Below are 23,855 nucleotides of genomic sequence, written 5' to 3'. Positions count from 1 at the left end.
CGGATACAGGCATTTTACAGATGTAGACAGAAATACCCTGGGTGCTAAACAAGGACTCATAGAAATAGCAGGAACCTGGAGAGAGCTGACTCAAAGGGCAGAAAGATGAATCTAAAAGACACAGATGTTTGGATGCATTTGGAGATGCTAAGCTAAGAAATGAAACCTTGAGTCTGCCCTGGAGAAGCTAAGTGAGGAACCATAGAATAATAGAGTAAATGTTTCTAGATTCATTTGCCGAGAGAACTGTTTGAAATCAGAAGCCAGGAGAGAGGGGCAGCAGACATCACCATGTGCCTTTCCCTGTTACAGAGGAACCCAGACACAATTGGCCTTTCTTGAGTGCAGGTATATTCTTGTTGATGCCTTGATTTGGACATTTTCATGGCCTTAGAAACTGTAAATTTGTAACCTAATTAATCTACTTTGTAAAAGCCAATCCATTTCTGGTATATCACATTGTGACAGCTTTCACAAACAGAAACAAGTACCATGAATGAGAATTAAGCATTTGTGTTTGCAAGCCATTTGACTAGTTTACTACTTAAGTTTTGCCTTTTGGTCTGTTTTTCATACTGTTATTGTCATTCACTGAAATCTCCCTAATGCTAATTATTATTGCTCAGGTATTTTAAATAAGTTTGGAAAAAATGAACTAAGGAACTGTTTGAGACAACTTCAGTCCATGTAGTATGTCTTCTGACTAGCATCTCTTAGCCAACCTGAGCTACCCAGATAACACATACTTAACAACTTTTAGAGATTCATCATAGATGTTCCAGCAAAACTTTCGGCACATACCTGCTGTGGCAGGCCATCTGTAAGTTGGCCCTTGATAATTCTGGTATTTAGGACTTTTTGATAATTCTCTTCCCTTGAGTAACTAGCTTCTAATCAATAATGTGCCTCAAAGTTGAGGGGAAGTCATTTCTGTGATTAAATTTCAAAAGATTCTAGCTTCTGTCCTGCTAGTTGACTCTCTAATCTTCTGACTTTGATGAAGCAAGCTGAGATATGGAGAGGCTCATGTAGAAAGGAACTGAGGATAACCTCTGGCCAGCAGTCTACAAGGAACTGGGGCCTTCATTCTAACAACCCACAAAAACTGAATCCTACCAATAACTAGGTGAGCTTAGAAGCAGGTCCTTGCCTGTGAAACCTTAAGATGAGACTGCAGCCCAAGCCGGCATGTTGATTACAGCCATATGAGAGACCCTGTGCGATCTTGACCCACAGAAGCTACAAGATAAGAAATGTGTGTTTTTTACAAGCTGACAAATGCATGATAGCTCTTTATGCAGCAGTGGATAACCAATATACCATTGTCTTAGTCATTAAACCACCTATTTATTCTACAAACGTTAAGTTCTTATTTTAAGCTAGGAAACATGCTGCATTGGGGGTATAATGGTGAGCCAGGAAGACAGCTATTGCTCTTCTTATAGCTTAGAGTTTAATGTTGGAAGATGTGGCATCCGTTTAACCACTTCAGTAAAGTGTGAAAGGGGTCTAGAAAGTAAATAATGGGACACTCTGGGTCTGTATATGGGAAATCTGATGAGTAATGTTGGTGTTAGGGGGGTTTCTTTAAGAAAATAATATTTCATTTGAGGTCTGAAGAGTGAGTGACAATTAATCAAATGAAAAATAATGGAACTGCTCCAGTGATGAGGAAGACATATTTGATGAACTAGAGGTGAGAGAGAAATTTGAGGAGTGGGTAGAAGCATGGTCCCATTGGAGCTGAGAAAAAGAAGCCAATTTAGATAAGTTGGGGTCAGATCACAAAGGTCTACAAGCCATTTTTCAGAGTTGGGACTTTATCGTGACAGAAGTGGGGCACCATTAACCGCTTTGAACTGCAAGCAATATGATCACGCTTTGTGTTTGGAGAGAACATTCTGATTGCACCATGAGGAATGGTTTATATAGTATTCAGGATTCAGTGAGGGAAGCAGAGATATGATGTTATTGGTTTACTGTAGGAAATGGGCCTTACATAAAAATGAGAAGACCTAGATACTAAAGGAACAGGGAGCTTTTTCTTTTGCACACAGTGCTCATCACCTCCTAATTTATATAATTCCTTTCATGGTTATGTTTATTATTTATTTGTGTTATTTATTATTTTTCTCCTCACTAGAAATATAAGCTCCATGAAGAAGAGGGTTATTTGAGCAGCCTGACACAGCCTAAACCAGAGCCTGTCATATAGTAGATACATAATAAGTAGTCAATTTAGATCATCTAAGTTATAAAGGTATATGTGGGTTTGGGAGGGTGATAATTCTCCACATCTAATATCTAGCTCTACTTTTCTTGTGTTAAAATGACAAAAGAGGTTATACCAAACTTATTAAAATATTTAAATGTTCATATACCAGCTCTGAAAGCATTTTATTTTAATTCTTATTTTACTCATCTTATTAAAAAGTTGAAAATTAACTTAATTTATCAAAACAATTTTTTCACTTCACAAATTCACATGATAATAAGTTGCATATATTAAAAAAGAGAGGAAATTATGTTCCCAAGTTAGTAGTCATATGGGAATATAGATCATTTCTCTTCTACTGTAATATATTTCTTCAGTTTTTATCAGATAGTTTATTTTAGATGATTCACTTTCCAAAGTGCGAAGTTTTCCCTGTGGTTCTGTGTTTCATATTATTGGGCTTTTCCAGTAAGGGTAATTTTCCTAATCTCGAATCCTTATAAAGTTCTCATGCTTGTTCTACATATTGAAACTTAATCAGGAGGCAGAAGATTTCTGTTTCCATTAGAGCTGATGTCTCATTAAGATAGAATCAATTGCAATAACTTGTTCTCCTGAGATAAAACTACTCTGATGTTTCTAGAATAACTTTCCATCACATTTCTCATGATTGATACTCAATAATGTCTGTCTGCCTAGGAAATCTTCTCATGTGTTAATGCTGCAATGATATGCCTGGGTTTGTAGCATAGATTTAGGTGTGTCAAGATTTAGTCCTTGCCCTCTGTTCAAGGAAAAGGACTTGAACAGGAGCTTGTTTTCATTCATATGCAGCAACTTCCTGGGGGCTGTGTTTGTGAAAATTCTGCTGGAAATGAACACAGGTCTTGGGGGTTAGGGTGACATCCACATAAACAATGTGCAGTCTGCTTCTACTTTAAATATTTTTTGTGTTTGCAGTATCTCCTTTACTCCTTCTGCCACACTTCATCCAGGCCTGAACCACAAACCATAGCACTCAACTGACATTGTAGAAAGAGGTTTTGAAATAAGGTAGGTTTGGGATCAAATTCCACCTCTTTCAGCTCTATTACAGACTACGTGACTTGGAAATTTACTCAGTTTTATCCACCCCCAGTATTCTCATATGTAAATAGTGATAATATCTCATACCTCGGTGTTGTATGAGAATTAAATGTTATATATGTATATGCGTACGTATACATAGAAAAACACTTTTGAATGAATGTCAAAATACATTAAGCAAACACATTTCAGATTCTACTCCTCAATTTCTAGTACAGTAAGCATAAACTCCAAATCTACATTTATACCTAAAGCAAATGTAAAAATAGAAACGTTAAAAGAAAGTAATGGCTGGATTAAGATGGCAGGTGATAAAAGTTTGGGTGTTGTATCTTTAATATAATTCTTGTACCTCTTTAAGCAAGAGTCTACCTGAATGTAATAGAAATGGGAATAATAGTTTAATAATAATGATAGTAATGGCAATAATATGGCCAGCCTTTATAAAGAAGAACTTGCTATGGAAGACACCTAGCTAAATACTCTAAAGGCAATATCTCAATTCATCCTCAAACGCCCTGATGAATACACACTAATATAAATGTAAAAATAATATTTAACACTGATGTGGCACTAATTATGTGCTAAGCACTCTTTTTAAGCATGTTATAAATATTATTTCATTTAATTTTACTTTACAATGTTGTTAGGAGGATTAGATGAAATGTTCATAAAAAAACTTTGATTAGTGCACACTAGAATACAGATGCTAGATATAATTATTATATCCATACTTCAAATTTAAAAGTATGTGATATGGGATTAGTTGTGCCATTTTATGGCCAAGATTATACTGTTTACTTCTTTTGGTTTAAGGACAGAGAATTCACTCTAAATTCTTAATATTTTCTTGGCCAGAACTGTTTTTTTTTTAATACCACCTTTTACAATTGTCCATTGCTACTCTTTTTTACACTTGTGAGAGTTTTAGCATTTTTGATTTGACATAATTAATATCCCAAAATTCTTTAACATTGCATGGACAGAGTGAAATATTACTTTGCATTTTTATAATGTGAGATAACTACAGAGAGTTGATGCACTATTTTAATGCTTCTGAGGCCTATAAAATTATACTTTATGTTTCAGACTTAAATATCAGGGCCATTCAAATACCCCTAAAAATAAAAAGAATAAAAAGGAATAAAAAGATCAAAGGTGATGGTGGAGTTATACAGAGAAGGTAGGGTTTAACAAATGAATATGATTTCTGATTCACTAAGTTAATATTTCTTTTATTCTCCAGCATCTTAGAGCAGCTAGAAGTAAAAACCTAAAATTGCAGAATTGTAACCATACCAAACACTGAAATCTGTTTTACAACTAATTGCCGTGCTGTGCTTTGAAATTTATTCTTTTTTGTATACATGTTATTTTTTTATAAAAAAGGAAAAAAAGTCGATTGTGATAATAAAAAATATTTATTCCTTCTAGCCTTCTAAATTCTGGGGCAGCTAGAAAGAAAAATCTGAGATGATGGTATGGTAGCCCATGACAAACTCTGGGATCTGTCCTATAACCACTTGTTGAAGAGTGCTTTGAAAACTATTGCTTTTTTCTTTCTTTGCTTTGTATATATGTTATATTATACAATAAAAAAAGTTAAAAAAAATCGGGGCTATTGACACATTATAAACAGTTTTCTATTACATGTATTTTTGAGGCACTTCATTAAATTAAGAATAATTATTTCACAAAACTGTTTTTTTAAGATAAAGATACACACGAGCTATGGTCATTTTTAGTTCTTGCAGAAAATAATTTAGATTTTATGGAATCTTACATTTAAGTTGCATATATGTTACTATTATCAATTAAATAGCATTTTGAGTAAAATCTTACATGAAATAAGAGTAATGGAGGAAAAGTACTAAAATGTTAAATTATTTATGGCATGAAGACTGCTTTTTTTTTTTTAAGTTAGAGGTATAAAGTATAGAGCTTTCTTCAAAGCACAGATTCAACATTTGCCATCTTTGTGTTGGTATAATCATAGCCTGTTAACAGTTTTTAAAAATCAACTCAAGATATTTCTTTACCAATTTCAGTTAAAACTGATTTTCTTAACACATTTTTCATACTCTCAAGTAACTAGCAGCTGTAATGATATCCTGCAGAATCTTTCTGATTTTAGCAAAGAGACGTAGATTTTAGGTTAGTTTTCATGCTTTTGTTTCATTATTTGTTAAGTAAGGATGTTGGACTAGAATTTGGTCCATTCATTCATTCACACATTCATTCAACAAACTTATATTTAATGGGTGTTATTATATTCCAGGCACTTTTCTATACGCTGAGGATATAACAGCAAACACAACACCCAAATTCTCATGATGTTTATGGTCCAATAGAGGAGACAGATAATAAAAAAAATGAGTTTATGATGGAACAGCAGTTTATCTTGTCTAGAAATTTTTCTCACTTTCTCAATTTGAGTAGTGCTTTGCATTTTCACAATAATTTCACTTATTAAATTGTGTCATAATCTCTTATTTACATAATCTCTCTCTGTATGTCATCTTCAAATATTGGAATCATGTTTTAACTTTTTTAGAAAAATAAATTGCAGTACTTAGCAGAGCTCCTGGACCACAGTAAATACTTAACAAGGGTTTAGTAAATAGATAAATGCATAAATTAATGGTGAGGGAATGAGTAAAATTTGAGGGGAACCAGATTGCAGTTAAGCCTTCACATAATCTTTGTTTGGGCAACGATCTCTGTTTAGAGTCTTCATGCACTTATAAGTCAGATATTTTCAACTGTCTTACTCTCTTAGGAAAGTTGAATGGTGAACCTCAAAGATCTTCTCTGCCTCTGACATTTCCTTATCATTATCTGAGAGGTTAAAATATTTTAGTGAGTAAAGAGGATATATGTAAATTTTAATGTAGGCAGTCCCCCCCCAAAAAAAAAATTGGGAAGAGATGCTCAAACTCATCTTTGAGCCATCAAATATCTTAATTCCAGGTGCTTCTCAAACTTGATAATTCGTATTTACAGCCCATGTATTCTTGAAAAACTCTCCCACAAACTGCCATTTGTAATGTATTTAAATGGCTCATGACGTATTTCTCCATTTTCATGAATCATCATTGTTTCTTGACAGTATAATGAATTTGAGAATCAGACTGTTTTATAGCCACATTAAATACAATTGTGGGGCATTTGAAAGTAGATGAACTAGAAGTGGGCCTGAAGAACTTGATATGTGAATAGAACCAATGTTATTAAGAGTCATCGTCATTATTTGGTGAACTATGAATTGAAAACTGGTAGTAGGCATTAGCCGGGCACTAGGGTAGGGTCATGTTGGTGCTTCACTCACAAGAAAAAGGATGGTGATAATGGGATGCTCACCTCTCTAATGATGGTAAGCGCTAAAATATTTCAGATGAACTCTCTTAGCTACCATCTTACATAGAAAGACTGTACCTGTCTCATCACACAGTCATCACAGTTGTCCAAGAAGAAATATATTAATATCTCAATAGTGTTAAATGTTGAAAGAATAAGAAAACCGAAGTAGTAGTTCTATTGTTCCTATGAAGATATCCTTCACTGTTATTTGAAATTTGAAAATGATATTGCCTATTTCTCGTCCCATAAACTCATTTGTATTAAAAAATTTATAAGACGCCAATTTTGGTATGAAACCATTTTTTGTTCAATTACCTTTCATAGGTGTACGGCTGTATGTGTGTGTTTTCATATATATATGTATTTATAATGTATATGTTTACATCAAAAATATATGAAAGCAAACAATAGATGATATATTCTTAAATATCCTGAATTCATTAAATGTTTCCTCATACAGAACAATGTTTTTGGAATATGTTTTATATCAACCTCTTCAGACTGTTGTGGGAAATCTTTTATTTGAAGCATCCAGTAACATAATGTTAAAGTCGTATGGAAAAATGTAACTATGTACCTTAATGAGTTCCTCTTAGAAAAGTTTTAGCTTGTCTGTGTTTGCAAATCGGTTTTACTATTGTCATCTCTAAAGGTAAAGGAGAATTGCAAACTCTTCCACTTTCTAACATTGTTTAAATGTTGACCCAAGTACCTCCCCTGGAATAGAGACTTTACTTATGTGTGAAAGTGAAGTCACTAAATGATTAAGGCATTGGCAGGAGCATTCTCCCAGGACTAACTGTAGGTGTTAAATTTGAATGGCCTTAACCATGAGGCATAATGGGACATTGATGCTTTGCTGGTGTCAGTGGAATGAAGTTTACCCAAGAGGGATAGTCATTTATCCAGTCTAAAGAGCAAATTGCAAAGCACAAATCCTTTTATATTGAACTTGGGTTTGATTCCAGCCATGATGCACTTCTTAGGGGATTTATCTAATTAAAGGGTATAGCAGCAGGAGATTCCCAGCTAATTTCTGTTTTTAAATTGTTTTGGATTAAGGCACTCGTAGGCTGTTAGGATATGGTAGATAATGATTCGGTATCTCAACTAAAGGAGAAAGCAACAACTAGTCAGTCATACAAGTCACATATCTTTTATTTAAATTATTGGTTTGCGTTGTAAATATTCACTTGTTCATTTAAATTTATCCACACGTTTACCCATCCTGTTGCTTGTTATTCCTTCGTGGATGCAGCTTTCCACCTTAGATTATTTTAATGGTGCTGATAAATTCTCCTTTATATCTACTTGTACAGGTCTACTGGTGACATTCTTTTGTTTTGTTCGAAACTATCTTCATTTCACCTTCACTATAAACATAAAATTTGGCAGATACTATTTAACTTTATTTATTTATTTATTTATTTATTTATTTATTTATTTATTTTTAATTTTTTTATTAATCAAAAAAAAGAAAAGAAATTAACACAACATTTAGAAATCATTCCATTCTACACATGCACTCAGTAATTCTTAGTATCATCACAGATGTATGATCATCATTTCTTAGTACATTTGCACCGATTCAGGAAAAGAACTAGCAAAACAGCAGAAAAAGATATAGAATGTTAATATAGAGAAGAGAATTAAAATAATAATACTAATAAAAAATATATATATATACAAAGGAAAAAGAAAAAAACAAAAACAAAAGATACAAACACACAAACAAACAAACAAAAAACCATATTTCAGGTGCAGCTTCATTCAGTGTTCCAACCTAGTTACATTACACTTAGGTATTATTGTGCTGTCCATTTTTGAGTTTTTGTATCTAGTCCTGTTGCACAGTCTGTATCCCTTCAGCTCCAATTACCCATTATCTTACCCTGTTTCTAACTCCTGCTGGTCTCTGTTACCAATGATATATTCCAAGCTGATTCTCGAATGTCGGTTCACATCAGTGGGACCATACAGTATTTGTCCTTTAGTTTTGGGCTAGACTCACTCAGCATAATGTTCTCTAGGTCCATCCATGTTATTACATGCTTCATAAGTTTAGTCTGTCTTAAAGCTGCATAATATTCCATCGTAGGTATACGCCACAGTTTGTTTAGCCACTCTTCTGTTGATGGACATTTTGGCTGTTTCCATCTCTTTGCAATTGTAGATAATGCTGCTATAAACACTGGTGTGCAAATGTCCGTCTGTGTCTTTGCCCTTAAGTCCTTCGAGTAGATACCTAGCAGTGGTATTGCTGGGTCGTAATCCATTCTGCCATTCTATGTCTTTTGATTGGGAAATTCAGTCCATTAACTTTTAGTGTTATTACTGTTTGGATAATATTTTCCTCTACCATTTTGGCTTTTGTATTATATATATCATATCTGATTTTCCTTCTTTCTACACTTTACTCCATACCTCTCTCTTCTGTCTTTTCGTATCTGACTCTAGTGCTCCCTTTAGTATTTCTTGCAGAGCTGGTCTCTTGGTCACAAATTCTCTCAGTGACTTTTTGTCTATAAATGTTTTAATTTCTCCTTCATTTTTGAAGGACAATTTTGCTGGATATAGGAGTCTTGGTTGGCAGTTTTTCTCTTTTAGTAATTTAAATATATCATCCCACTGTCTTCTAGCTTCCATGGTTTCTGCTGAGAAATCTACACATAGTCTTATTGGGTTTCCCTTGTATGTGACAGATTGTTTTTCTCTTGCTGCTTTCAAGATCCTCTCTTTCTCTTTGACCTCTGACATTCTAACTAGTAAATGTCTTGGAGAACGCCTATTTGGGTCTATTTTCTTTGGGGTGCACTGCACTTCTTGAATCTGTATATTTAGGTCTTTCATAAGAGTTGGGAAATTTTCAGTGATAATTTCTTCCATTAGTTTTTCTCCTCCTTTTCCCTTCTCTTCTCCTTCTGGGACACCCACAACACGTATATTTGTGCGCTTCATATTGTCATTCAGTTCCCTGATTCCCTGCTCAAGTTTTTCCATTCTTTTCCCTATAGTTTCTGTTTCTTTTTGGAATTCAGATGTTCCATCCTCCAGTTCACTAATTGTAGCTTCTGTCTCTTTAGATCTACCATTGCAGGTATCCATTGTTTTTTCCATTTTTTCTTCTTTGTCCTTCACTCCCATAAGTTCTGTGATTTGTTTTTTCAGATTTTCTATTTCTTCTTTTTGTTCAGCCCATGTCTTCTTCATGTCCTCCCTCAATTTATTGATTTGGTTTTTGAAGAGTTTTTCCATTTCTGTTCATATATTCAGCATTAGTTGTCTCAGCTCCTGTATCTCATTTGAACTATTGGTTTGTTCCTTTGACTGGGCCATATCTTCAATTTTCCGAGCATCATCCATTATTTTCTGCTGGTGTCTGGGCATTTGATCAGATTTCCCTGGGTGTGGGACCCAGCTGGTTGAAAGGTTTTTCTGTGGAATCTCTGGGCTCTGTTTTTCTTATCCTGCCCAGTAGGTGGCGCTCGTGGCGCTCGTCTGTCTGCAGGGCAGTCGGCCCAGGAAACCGCGCGTGGAGGCGGGGGTCTCTGGCCGCAGCGGTTTGGGGGAGTGCCGGTCCAAATTGCCCAGCTGGCCCGAGACGCCAAGCGTGATGTGAGGGCCCCGCTATCCAATGTTCCCAGTCAGACCGGGGAGCCACGTGCATGGAGGGGACCCCAGTCGCCAGCCGCCCCGGCCGGGAAAACGCGCGCCCCTCGGGTATCTCACCGCAGCGGATTCTCCCTGCCCATTCAGCCGTTCCAGAATGGGGTACGCTGTCTTTTTGGTCTCCGTCGTGACTCCGGGAGCTGTTTCGTATTGTTTCTGTTTCTTTAGTTGCTTTTCTGGAGGAGGAACTAAGACCCGCGCATCTTACTAAGCCGCCATCTTCTCCGGAAGTCACTACTTAACTTTAGATACTGATTTTTTTTAGTCCTTGAGTGTTCATTGATGCTTTCTGTTGACCTCAGTTTTTGGTTCAAATTATCCATACTATCATCTTTGAAAAATTCTTAATCTTCTTAATATAGTGATCATGCTTATTATGAAGTCCATTTTAGCAAACATCTTTTTCTGGGTAATCTGTAGTTGTATGTCCATTGTCTATTTTTACTCTTGGTTATTAGTGATTTTATTTTTATTTCTGGATATGGCATCCAGAACTATGGACACATCCTAGTGTGTGAGAGTGACTTTTTAATTTACTTACTTTCAAAGTCAGCGGAAGCGTTTCCATGAGAACCTCTCATAAGGTAATTTCCATTGGCTACCCTATCTTATTAGAAATAATAGTGTTTTTAGAAACAGTCCTGTGAATTCTTCTTCTTATTTTTTATTAGAGAATTGTGGGTTTATAAGATAATCATTCATAAAATATGTCATATGCAGGATTCCCATATACCATCCTATCATTAACACAGTACATTGGCATGGTATATTTGTTACAATTGATGAAAGAACATTTTTCTAATTGTAATATTAACTGTAGTCCATGGTTTAAATTAGAGTTTACTGTCCATCATGTGCAATTCCACATTTGTTTTCTTAAATTTTATTCTAGTGATATATATATAACCTAACATGCTCCCTTTTAACCATATTCAAATATGTAATTCAATATTGTTAATTACATTCACAACGTTGTGCTACTATCACCACCATCCATCACCAAAACTCTTCCATCATCCCAATCAGACACTGTACATTTCAAGCTTCCTCTCCTTATTATCTACCCCAACTTTGTCCTATTCTAAATTTCTAATCTATGAATTTGCTTATTCTAATTATTTCATGTCAATGAGATCACACTATGTTTGTCCTTTTGTGTCTGGCTTATTTCACTTAACATGATGTTTTCAAGATACATCCATGTTGTCACATGTATGGTTTTGTCTTTTGTCATGCTCAAAAATCTTTATTGAACTTATACATTGTGTTTTAAATTAAAATGATGTTACCTTCTTCTCTTAACACTCCAACCCCTATTCTGAAATGTTGGTACATTCTCTGGGGGCAGAGTCTTGTCAGGTCCTGACCTGAATTCTAACCTGTGCTTCTTCTGTATCACAGAAGCTGTATACAGCCAAAAATCTGCTCTAATTTCTAGAGGTTTCTGTTGAGGCTTTAGCTTCCTGTCCCCTGTCATTTACGAATTGAGCTAATAGCATGAGAATGAAACTAGTTAAATTTTTTTGCAGACCCTTGAATTTCCAGTTTTTCTCTTCAGCCCTGAGAGACCACCTGGTTTCCTGTTCCTCAGTAGAAACCTTTTGCTTCTGCAAAGACTTTGAGTCCTGGTCAGAAAGAACCCAGGGTGGAAGTGGCTGAGATGATCATTCTGTACACCTGAGGTGCTCTTCTTACTGGAATCTCAGCTTTACTAATTCTCAATATTTCAGCAGTTCTCTGATGATTTTAAATAATGATTTTCATACTCTGTGTTTCTAGTTGTTCTTGCTGACAGCATTGATTTTATATAAGCTATCTTTTCTTACCAAGAAGAAATTCTTAGCATTATTTTTTTAGGATATATTTTTTTCTTTATTAGGGAAATGCTGGATTTGCAGAACAGTCATGCATAAAGGATAGCATTCTCATACACTGCCTCTCATCCAATACCTTGCACTGGTGTGGAACATTTGTTGCAATTGATGATAGCACATTTGTATAATTAGCCCATGGTTTAACTTAGGGCTCACTGTTTGTGTAGCATAATTCCATGGATTTTATTTTATTTGTATTATATTACCATACATACAATCTAGCAAAGGGTGGTAGGAAGGTATATAAAGAGTCCCCACTCCCACCTTCACCCCAGCTGTAGAGGTGAGTCAGGGATAACCTGAAGTGTCTGATGTCTAAACTAAGACCTGAGGATTCAGTAGGAGATAATCAGGTTGAAAGATGTAGAGGCGTGAGAAGTGCCCTTGAAGGCCAGAATGGAACATAGTAGGAAACAAGAGATAAAAATGAATCCATACCATAAATAAAATTATATATATATGAATGCTGTAAAATTCCTCAAAACAATGCTGCAGAGTTGAGCTGTAATCTCAATTTTATAAACTAATAGTTGTAATCTCTGTGGCTGAAGTGGTTTGTCTAGGTCATAGATCTAGAAAGCATCAGAGCCGTCCCTTAAATGATTAAAACTACCTGCTTAACTCCTAATTTGGTATACTCATTTACCCCAGTCTCACCTATACCTGCACCGTTGTTGAAATCTGCTCATTCCTTCAAGCCTTCCCTGAAATGCTACCATCTACCAATATCCTTTTTCTAAGACATCAAGCCACATGTTCTCTATTTACGTGAGAGTCTACTAATGAGTTTATTCATTTGATGCCTAATATGTGTCATAGATTTAGATACAGGAGATACAACAGGAAAGAAATAGACATGGTTGCTGTCTTCAGGGGCATGCAGTACTTTGGAGTGTATCACAACACAGTATAATAAAATGTTATATAAAATATGAATTATATACAAATCATATATTTCAAAATGAAATTATATTAAGCATTTATAAAAGCAAATTTCTATAGTCAGAGAAGAGAATACAGATTACCAAGGGCCAAGGTTGGGTAGGGAATGGTGAATTACTGCTTAATTGGTACACTTTCTGTTTGGGAGGATGGAAAAGTTTTGGTAATGGATGGTGGTGATGGCAGCATGACATTGTGAATGTAATTAATACAACTGAATTATACATTTGAATGTAATTAAAAGAATAAGCTTTAGGTTGTCTATAAGTTAACAGAAAAAATAAAATAAATAAAAAAACATAAAACTGTACAATACAAACAGTGAATCCTAATGTAAACTTTGGACTACATTATGGTATACTTATAATAATATTGTTTTTACATTTGCAGCAAAGATTCCACACAAGTGCAAAGTGTAAAATGGGAAAAACTGTGCATGTGAAGGGGCATATATGGGAACCACATTTTCTGAATGAGTTTTCTGCAAATTCACAACTTCTCTAATTAAGCAAAAGCTATCACAGGAAAACAGTAGAATATGACCACTTGACAGAGGCATCTAAATTGGAAACAGACTATAATGGAAGTCTACCCAGGGAAGATGATATCTAAATGAAGACTGTAAAGGAGTTAGTTAAAAATGGTGTCAGGGAAAGAATATGATATAAAAAGAACACACATTGTGAAAGGCACAGAATCAAGATTTAGCCTTAAGAGAATAACATGAAACTAATTCAGAATGGCTTGAACATACAACTGAAAATGGACAGCAGTACTTATAAACTAAAGCAAAAGGCAGAAGCCATTTTGTAAAAAAAATTGTAAACCATAATAATATGCTTGTACATTATCCTGAAGGCCGTGGTAAGTACAGAAAGGGGTCTGACAAGCAAATGGTATTATGAAATTCTATTATTTGAAAGATTACATGGTGTGTATGTATATGTGTTTATGAATATATTTATCAATTTCTCTTAAGTAATACTGGAGTAACCCTCTGACACTGTATATTGATAGGCCCTTCATTATAGGAAGAAAAAGACATATTTTTTCTTGGATTTACACTTATTCAAAAAAAGCCAAAATCGACATTTTAGTCAACATTGCTCAACCTGGCCAGAGGGAAGCACTGTTTAAAAAATATTTCATATTGATGTATATAGGTCTTTGCAAACAGTGAAAGTATTTTGTGTCTCTCTGATTGGTTGTCTTCCTAAATTGCAGTACTCTGGAAATAACTGCACCAGATCTCATTCTAAACTCAAAGTAACTGCTGTAGAGGAAGCCTCTTCAGAAGCTGATCTCATCCACTGCATTCACTGAGGACCCTAGGGATGGCGACTCTCCTAAAGGCACTTTTAGGCATCTTGTTGTGGCAGTCGTCCTGTATTTGGCTAAGTCTAGGAAAGGCTAATGGTGATGACAAGACTTGGAGGGCAGGGACTGAGTTGTCTTCCTGTCTAAGGAAGAGCCCTTTGAAAATCAGACTTAAGAGGAAATGTGGGGATTGCTCTGTACTTATGTGGTGGTGCTTATGTTTTGGGTGAGGAAAGAAGTGAGAAATCAAATCACCTTGCTTGTCATGAGATTGGACATTTCATAAGAGTTTCCTATTTCTTTCAATTGTTCTTTTCATCAAGGATGAGATGCCAAGAACAAGAGCAGAGTCCTTGGTCCCTCAGCATCCAAGAAGAAGATGATACCATCAACTCCAGTTCCTTCAAGATATTATATTCTTACAAATGGTACAGGCAGAAGCATATTGAGGGGCCTGTCTTGATGATGCTACTTATACTTTATAACTTGGTGTGTTGAGTGTAAGCCTCTTCCCAATCAGAATGAAGAGATGGCTCCACTTTCATCTCTCTTGTAAAATGGCTTTGCTTCATTTCTTTTACCAAATTTTATCTTTCTGTCTCTTCCTTCTCTTCTTTCTCCTCAGTATCCTGAGTGCATTTCACCCGTTTCTGAACATCCTTTAGCAGATCAATTCTCCATTATTGATCTCTAGCTGCATTCCAGTGTGGCTGTAGACTATATGTTATATGATTTCAATGATTTTTAATTTATAGAGACTTGCTTTGTGTGCCAACATATGGTCTATCCTGGAGAATGGTCCCTGTGCACTTGAGAAGAATGTGTATTCTGTTTTTGTTGGATAAGGTTTCTGTAAATGTCTGTTAGGTCTAGTTGGTTTAGAGTAGCATTAAAGTCTAATATTTCCTCTCTCACTAGATGTCTATCCATTATTGAGAATGATGTATTAAAAGTCTCCTACTATTAATGTAGAACCTTCAACTTCTCCCTTCAAATCTCACAGTATTTTCTTCATATATTTTGGGGCTCTGTGGTTAGATGCATACATATTTATGATTGTTCTATTTTCCTGTTGAATTGTCTTTTTATCAGTATATAATGACAATCTTTGTCCCTAATAAGTATTTTTGACTTAGAGCCTATTTTATCTCATATTAATATAGTCACCTCTGCACTTTTGGTTACTACTTGCATGGTATTTTTTTTCCATCCTTTCACCTTCAATCTACTTGTATCTTTGAATTTATGGTGCATCTTTTTTTTTTTTTTTTTTTTTTTTTTAAAGAGAGAGGGAGGAAAGGAAGGAAAGACAGAGAAGGAAGGAAGGGAGGAAGAACGGGAAACATTTTTAAACATTTTCTTGTTTTTATTATATTTTGTTTGTTTGCTTGTTTTTTTTTTACATGGGCTGGGGCCGGGAATCGAACCGGGGTCCTCCGGCACGGCAGGCAAGCACTCTTGTCCGCTGAGCCACCGCGGCCCGCCCTATGGTGCATCTTTTATAGACAGTATAGTTTGGTCATACTTTTTTTTTATCCATTCCACCAGTCTCTTCCTTTTGAGTGGAGTATTTAATCATTCACATTCAAAGTCACTACTGATAATACAGAACTTTCTTCTGTCATTTTGTATTCAGCTTTTTTAGTCTAATACCTTTTTAGTCTGTCACTTCCATTATGTCTAATTTTATATTTATTTGGTTTGTTGTGTGTTGTACCATATTGAGTGCCTTCTCAATTCGATCTAATTAAATTTTCATCTTTTTTTCCTTGGGGTTTCCATGGGGTTAAAATTTTACATCCTAAATATATAATAATTGCATTTGGCCTGATATCAATTTAATTTCAATAGCATGTACATATACTTTTTCTATACCCCTCTGTCCCCTCACCTTTTTTGTACTTACCACTTATATCTTTGTATGTCCAAAACCATATAATTATTATTATCTCTTTACGTGTTTGCATTTTAATATTTAGGAAGCAAGAAACAGAATTATATTCAAATTATAAAATAAAATAACACTGCAAGCATTTTTAATTACTCAAATAGTTACCTTGAAGCAGTTCTTTACTTTATTCTGCTTGATTCACTGTTGAGAGTCCTTTCCTTTCATGCTGAAAAGCTCCCGTTAGCACTGCTTGTAGGGCAGGTCTAGCAGTGATGAACTCCTTCAGCTTTTGTTTATCTAAAAATGTCTTAATTGCTCCCTCTTTTTAGAAAGAGAACTCTCCAAGTATAAAATTTGGCTGGCAGTTGCTTCCTTTAAGTATTTCAAGTCAGTACCTTCTTGCCTCCATGGTTTCCGATGGGAAATTGATACTAAATCTAATTGGGAATCCCTTGTATGTAACACATCTCCTTTCTCTTGCAGTTTTCAGAACTCTTTTTCTTTGTCTTTTGTATCTGATAGTGTGATAATATATAACAGGGTGTGTTTTTCTTCATGTTTGTATGCTTGATGTTTTCTGAGCCTCCTGGATGTACATATTCACATCTTTTCACAAGGTTAGGAAATTTTCTATCATTATTTCTTTTAATATTCCTTCTGCTACTTTCTCTCTTTCTGGGACTCACACACCGCATATATTGGTGCACATGATGGTGTCCCAGAGTTGTCTTAGGCTATTTTCACTTTTAATCATTCTTTTCTCTTTCTGCTCCCCAGCCTTACTCTCGTCAAATATTTTGTCTTCAATTTCACTGATTTTTAGTTCTGCCAGTTCCAAACTGCTGTTGAAACTTCCTGGGAAATTTTCATTTCAATTATTGTGAACTTCAACTCCATTAGTTCTGTTTGTTTCTTTTTTTTTTTTTTTTGTATACTGTGTGGTGGGGGTCACACTTCATTCTTTTTCCATGTGAGTATCCCATTATTGCAGCACCATTTGATGAACTTTTTTAGGGGAGGGAGGGAAGTGCATGTTTGGTTCTTTTTAAAAATATTGATCTCTTAACCAAGACTCCTATATTGCTCATTCATTGTTTGCTTGATATCTTTTAATTATTTCTCTCTATTTTCCTTCATCTCCTTGGGCATTTTTAAGCTCATTTTTTTTAAAAGCTCTGCTCAATATGTGCACATTCTTGTCTTGTTCGATGGTGTTTTCTTAATTTTTTTCTCCTCCTTTGGATTGGCCATGATTTCTTGTTTGTTTGTTTATCTTGAACTCTTTGTCACACACTGTATATTGTAATATTTAAAATGTCCACTCTAAGAATTATTCCCTGAGATGCATACTTCTTGATTTTGTAAGCAGCTGTTTATAAGACCAACAGTTTCTCATGCTCCAACCCTCCTTTCAGATAGGTCTGCCCAAGGTGAATGCAATATGCCAGGTTTCCCCGTCTTTTTGCCTGTGTCTTGTCTTGAGCTTTTGCTTTGTAACTATTGTGGAGTCCACTGTTTACAGGATTGTAGTTGCCCCCTCTATTTCCCAGGAGACTTGCCTCCCTCTCCCAGTATTTGAAACCAGAAGGCCTTTGCCCCAGATGATCTGCCTCTATAGATTTTTACTCTCTTTAGGTTGTCTCAAGCTGCTTTTGCCTGGATGCAAATTCTGGGAGGGGGCTCACTGGAGAGGACTTTCCCAAATCAGTATTTCTGGGCAAAAATAGGACCAGACTCTGAAGAAGGGGACACAGGCCCTGCTCCTAAGTGCCCAAGGAAGGGATCAGGAAAGGTTCCAAGAGCTTCTCTGACAGCTCTCTAAAGCTTAGTTTCCTGGCCAGTTTAGCATATGCAACCCTTCAATTAATTGTTCCCACAGCCCTGAGAAAGCACAGTGGCTTTCAGTCTCCACCCCCCAATGCTGCAGCCCCTGTCCTGCCCCAGGGGCGTTGAAACAATGGCTGCCACTGCCTTTGTCCAGGACAGATTAAAGCAATAGCTGCCCTCAGAGCTGATTTTCCACTATCCCACCCGTTATCTGAAGTTGCTAATCTAATGCAATGTTTATTGACCAGTTTGGCTGGTTTTAGGGAATATAAATTTTATGGCCCTTTCTGTCTCCAGTGAGCTGTGGATGGATCCCTCCATGGCCTGCAATGAGAGTGTGGAATGGGAGCTGGTGGGGCTCATAGCTGCAGAGAGAACAATTTACTGTTCTTTGTCATAATTATCAGCCTCTTTCTCCTGCTCTTCCTTGTACGCTGTACAGTGTTCTTCTGGCTTCTAGAGTTTCAAAATAGTTCTTTAAGACAATTCCTGCTGGATTAATAGTTGTTTCGGTGGAAGGACTGATTTCAGGAGCTTTGTACTCCATCTTATCATTATTTATTACATTCTATTTTCCTTCTTGGATTACTTTGCTTTTTACAGAAGCACATTTTAAAGATACATATTCAACTTGTTTGTAATTTTTTTTTAAATTAACTTCATTTTTGATTTAAGATGGTGTTCAGTGTAAAATTTTAATTTTAATATGAACTATTTCTTGATGATTTTTATATTATTTATCCTGTTTAAGATTTATTGTGTATCATGGATCTGATCATTTGTATCTTTCATCAGTTCAAAGCAATTTAAATACATTTTAATGAAGTATAATAGATATGCAGAAAGGTGCTCATAAATGTAGTTTGGGGACTTCTTATAAACTTACTATATTGATCTAATCAGCCATCAGATCAAGAAATACAATATTTCTAACACTCCAAAGATCTCCATCAGATTCTTTTTCAGTCACTACTTAAACCAAGTGTTATAAATATTTGGATTTCTGTAGCCAAAGATAAGTTTTGCAACTTTTTAAACTTTATGTAAATGAAATTGTATGTAAATGAATTGCATATATTTTGAGTCTGACTTGTATTCCTCAATATTATGTTTGTGAGACTGCCAACTTTTCCTTGACTAGTAGATTCTTCAGGTTTGAAGGCCAAAATGTCATCTATTCCAACTTCTAATTCATTATAAAAATGCCTGATGAAATGCCATCCAATCTCTTTTTGACACAGTCAGGGATGGTCCTCTCTTTCTTATAATACCCAGTCACCTACCCTTTTCCCTTGTGTGGTTTATGAAACTGTTATACACTAATGAGTTGTGTTAAAAAAAAAGGATGCTGTTTCTAATGTTAGCCACTGTACTCCTGACATGTCATTCCCTGGGAGGAGGTAAATAAACAATAGTGAGTAAGATGAAGCATTTCCTTCTTCATTTATCTTTAGTCTTTTTCAGGCAGCAGTCAGAATGGCTTCTACATCCAATGAGACTATATGCCTGCAGTTCATGTGCTTATGAAAGGTCAAACAAACAAAAAGTATGCTCGAGTGTTCTGTTGATCCATTTAATGGTTTTTTTTGATATAATACTGTGAAGACACGATTACATATCTTTTGGGATTATGCTCCTATAAATATGGCATGTTTTATTGAATTATACTTCCCAGGCTAACCTAATGAAACAGGGGTAGTTTTCAGCTTGGTAAGTTTAGACTAGTTATAAAACTTAATATTTTTACTTCCTGTACAATAGCTACAATGGTATTTTCATTGCTTTGCTTTAAAATATGAGAATGAAGAATATACTTTCTGCTTTATTTCTATCCTTCTGGCATAGTTTTAAAACCCTCATAAGACAATCAGGGAAATTGTCTCCATGAACAATTATGAAAAAAGCTATTCAACTGAATGCCTCTAAGTGAAACTCAAGAATGATGCTAATTCGTTGTGAGATACATTTCTGATGACTACTATTATAAAGGGCAAAAAAAGATAACAGAATTTTAGAAGACTTGAAGAACTGAAAGAAGGCACATACAACAATTTCTTTCTTTTCTCTCTCCCTCCTTTACAATTTTGAATGAAAACAAAGAGTCTCATTTTCACTTATTGTGCTCAAAATGGCCATTCTCAGATGAAGGCAGGCTCTGGTAAATGCCAAGCTTTCCCTTTACCCACTGCAGCAGACATGAAGCGCTTACCATTTTTCTTTCAATTCCATTCCATGGAGAGAATTCAACTTTTTTCAGTTCTGTACTTCAAAATTTCTATTTCCTGGAACAATATTAAATGATTTTCAAGGAGTAGCAACACTATTGGTGTGGCCAAAAAATGCTTTTTTCCTCTTTCCTCACATCTCTAATAACAACCCTTTTCCTTTTCTTGGTAAAGCATATTGATAATAATTTATTCACAAATGTTTTATGAATTTTTAATTTTAGAGCTGCAAACCCTTATATTCAATGACCTATTTTCACCTGAAAATTTCACAATATATTTAAAACCTGAACTTCTTATCATTTCCCAAACTCTGCTCCTCTTCTCATACTAAATAAATATTTCAAAGTTAAACATACTCTCCCCGGCATCATTTACTAATGTTCCTCTCCATTTTCATTTTCCAGAGAAAAAGCATCTCTATATGCATGCATACATATATTCATATTATTAGGTATATGTAAATATTAAGAGATTTATTATAGGAATTGTCTTACATGGCCATAGGAATTGTGACCATGGGACAAGGCCAAAATCCATGGGTCAAGCTTCACATTACAAACTCAGATGAAGGTGATGTTGAATTCCCCAGAAAAAGCTGGCTGGCTGAAGTAGAAGCAGGAATCCATCTTTCTGACTTCTGAATTCTCAGCTCTGGCTCAAAGACCACCTACTGATTGGATGAGGATACTTCACCGTGAGAACAATTTCATTTGTTGATTTTAGATTCAGTCAACTGCTTATAGATCCAATTCTATCTATGAAATACCTTCCCAGAAATAATCAGGCCAGAGCTTGCTTGACCAAACAACTGGATACCATAACCTAGACAAGTTGACACATGAACTTAACCATCAATCAACATAGACCTTACATCCTTGCCGTCCCCACCTATTCTCAGTTCCTTCCACAAGACATGCAACTTCATGTCTCACTACCTTTTCAGACTGTTCTCTTCATGTCTTCTACTCATCCTTTTGGAATCCTAATTCCCCCAGGAAGCAATGATCACTTAAGAAGCTTTCAGTCCAGGAAGGCAGACTGGCGGATAGAAAATTTTAATAAAAAGAAATTGGATGTTGGAAACACCATTATAATAATGTGTTCACATATCTCTTTACCCTTTTGAATTGTGAACTTCTTGAGGTCATGGACAGTGTCTAAATTTATCTTGTAACTTTTTAACTTTATCTTTGCAACTAATTGTTTTAGCTTGTAAAAGATGCTGAAATGCGATATATCAGAAATGGAACAGTTTTTAAAAAGGGAGCTTCTTAAGTTGCAAGTTTATAGTTCTAAGGCCATGAAAATGTCCAAATTAAAGCCAGGTTATAAAAATGTCCAAACTAAGGCATCCATGGAAAGATACCTTGGCTCAAGAAGGCCAATGAAGTTCAAGGTTTCTCTATCAGCTGGAAAGGCATAGGGTGACGTCTACTAGCTTTCTGTCCAAGCTTCTACAGTGGCTTCTCTGGGGGCATTTTCTTTATGGATCTCCAAAGTCTCTGGCTGTGTGGGCTCTGTTGGTTTGGGTGGCTCAGGTGATCCTAAAGCTTTTGTCAAAACGGTTCCTTCTTAAAAGGCTCCAGTAAGTAACCTCATCTTAAATGGGTGGAAACACAAATCCATGGAAACCATCTAATCAAAAGTTACCACCCACATTGATGGGCCACATCTCCTTGGAAACAAGCAAAGAGATCCCACCCAGAAATACTGAATTAGGATTAAAGAACATGGCTTTTCTGGGGGTACATAATAACTTCAAACTGACACACTAATGAACAATAAATATTATTGAATGTTCATTGTTGAGCAGATGCTCAATAAATGTTTACTGAATTGATGTAATTTTCATGACCTACAAATAAAATCATACCTATACAAGTATTTATAACATTTCTTTCTCTGATGAGTTCTAGTTAACAGCTCACTGACAAGATTTAGATTTACCTGAGGTCATAAATTCTGAAACAGAATCCCAGGTGTTTTCCAAAATTAACATAATGCAGTCCAGAAATTCTACCACAGACTGTGCTTTCTAAACCCAAAGGTGCAGCTTTAAATTAAGGGAATGACAAGACCCTTATAAAGAATTTACATAGGTTAATTATTTCCTCCCTACAGAAGGAAAATTTATTCCCTTAAGAGACTCTAGAGAGAGTTCTATTTTGCTGTTGGTCTGAAGATCACAATATCTGGTTTATAATTCTAACTCCTCTATACAGTAGCTGTATAATTTATAATTTATGAAATTTGTTCTTAAGTCTCCATTTCCTTATTAACAGATGTGGATAATACTTTCCATGATTATCTTACATAGCCACGATGGGGTTCAAATGAGGCAGTGCATATGAAAGCACTTTGAAATGATCAATTGCTATGAAAGTGTAAAGTATTATGACTAGATAAAACATAATTTTTGTCATGACAATCAAAGTAGAAGAAAATAAACATCTTAATGGGAAGATAGGTAAAATTTCTTTGTTACTTGGTACAAAGTATTCATATCAATAAATGTATTACCATAATACTAGCAAGTTCACTGAATTCTGACAATGTGCTAGCACTCATGTAGATTATCTTGTTAAATTTAAACATAAATCTGTAAAGTAGGAATGATTACAACTGCTCCTTACAGACAAGGAAGCTGATGCTTACAGATACTAAGTGATAAAAGTACTCTAGACCATTACCAAAGTATAGCATCTAAGCTAGTTTTCACTCTGATTCTTTCACAAAGTGGTCATCGTAAGGAAAAAAGGTTCTAGAACAAATTATCAGTGTGTTATTTCCTTTTTCTACAATTATTCTAGGGTAAACAATGTTTGAGATTATTTCTATTATGTTTGCACATACCTGATTTTTCAAAAACACTTTCAAATTGTGAAGAAATATCAGATAGCATTGCAATAGAATTTGTGCTCAGATGGATGCTATATTCTTCACCCAAACAGCCATCTTCTCCTGAGGGGTCATTTTACTTATAGTCCCTAAATCAAAATATACAGTTATTTATTCCATTGTTGCTTAAACTGGAACCATTGGGGTTACTGTTTCATCTTTCTCTTCCTCATTCTTACCACCCCATCTACATTTCACTCAATAAATTATCATTTCTTGCCCATTTATCCTTACAAATATTTCTTGTTTCAGCTTTCTTCTCTCTATCTCCTTTCTACCACACTAGTCTAAGCTCCTATGATCCTTTGTCTAGACTACAGCAAACATCTCTGAACTGGCTTCATTTAATCCACTTTTTATTTCTTTTTCCTTTCTCTACTAGCTAGGTCTTTTTGTATTGAAAATCTGATCATCCTACTATGCCCTTGCTTAAAATAGTTTATGATACTAACTGTTCTCAGAATAAAATTCAAAAGTCATGGATTTCAGTTTCTGTACAGTCTGTTTTACTTAATCTCATCTTATACGGTCCTCCCTCATTTTATGCC

Source organism: Tamandua tetradactyla, chromosome 11 (genome assembly GCF_023851605.1).
Source record: "Tamandua tetradactyla isolate mTamTet1 chromosome 11, mTamTet1.pri, whole genome shotgun sequence".
In the NCBI taxonomy this organism is placed as follows: domain Eukaryota; kingdom Metazoa; phylum Chordata; class Mammalia; order Pilosa; family Myrmecophagidae; genus Tamandua; species Tamandua tetradactyla.
Note: the sequence above shows the minus strand (reverse complement) of the source record.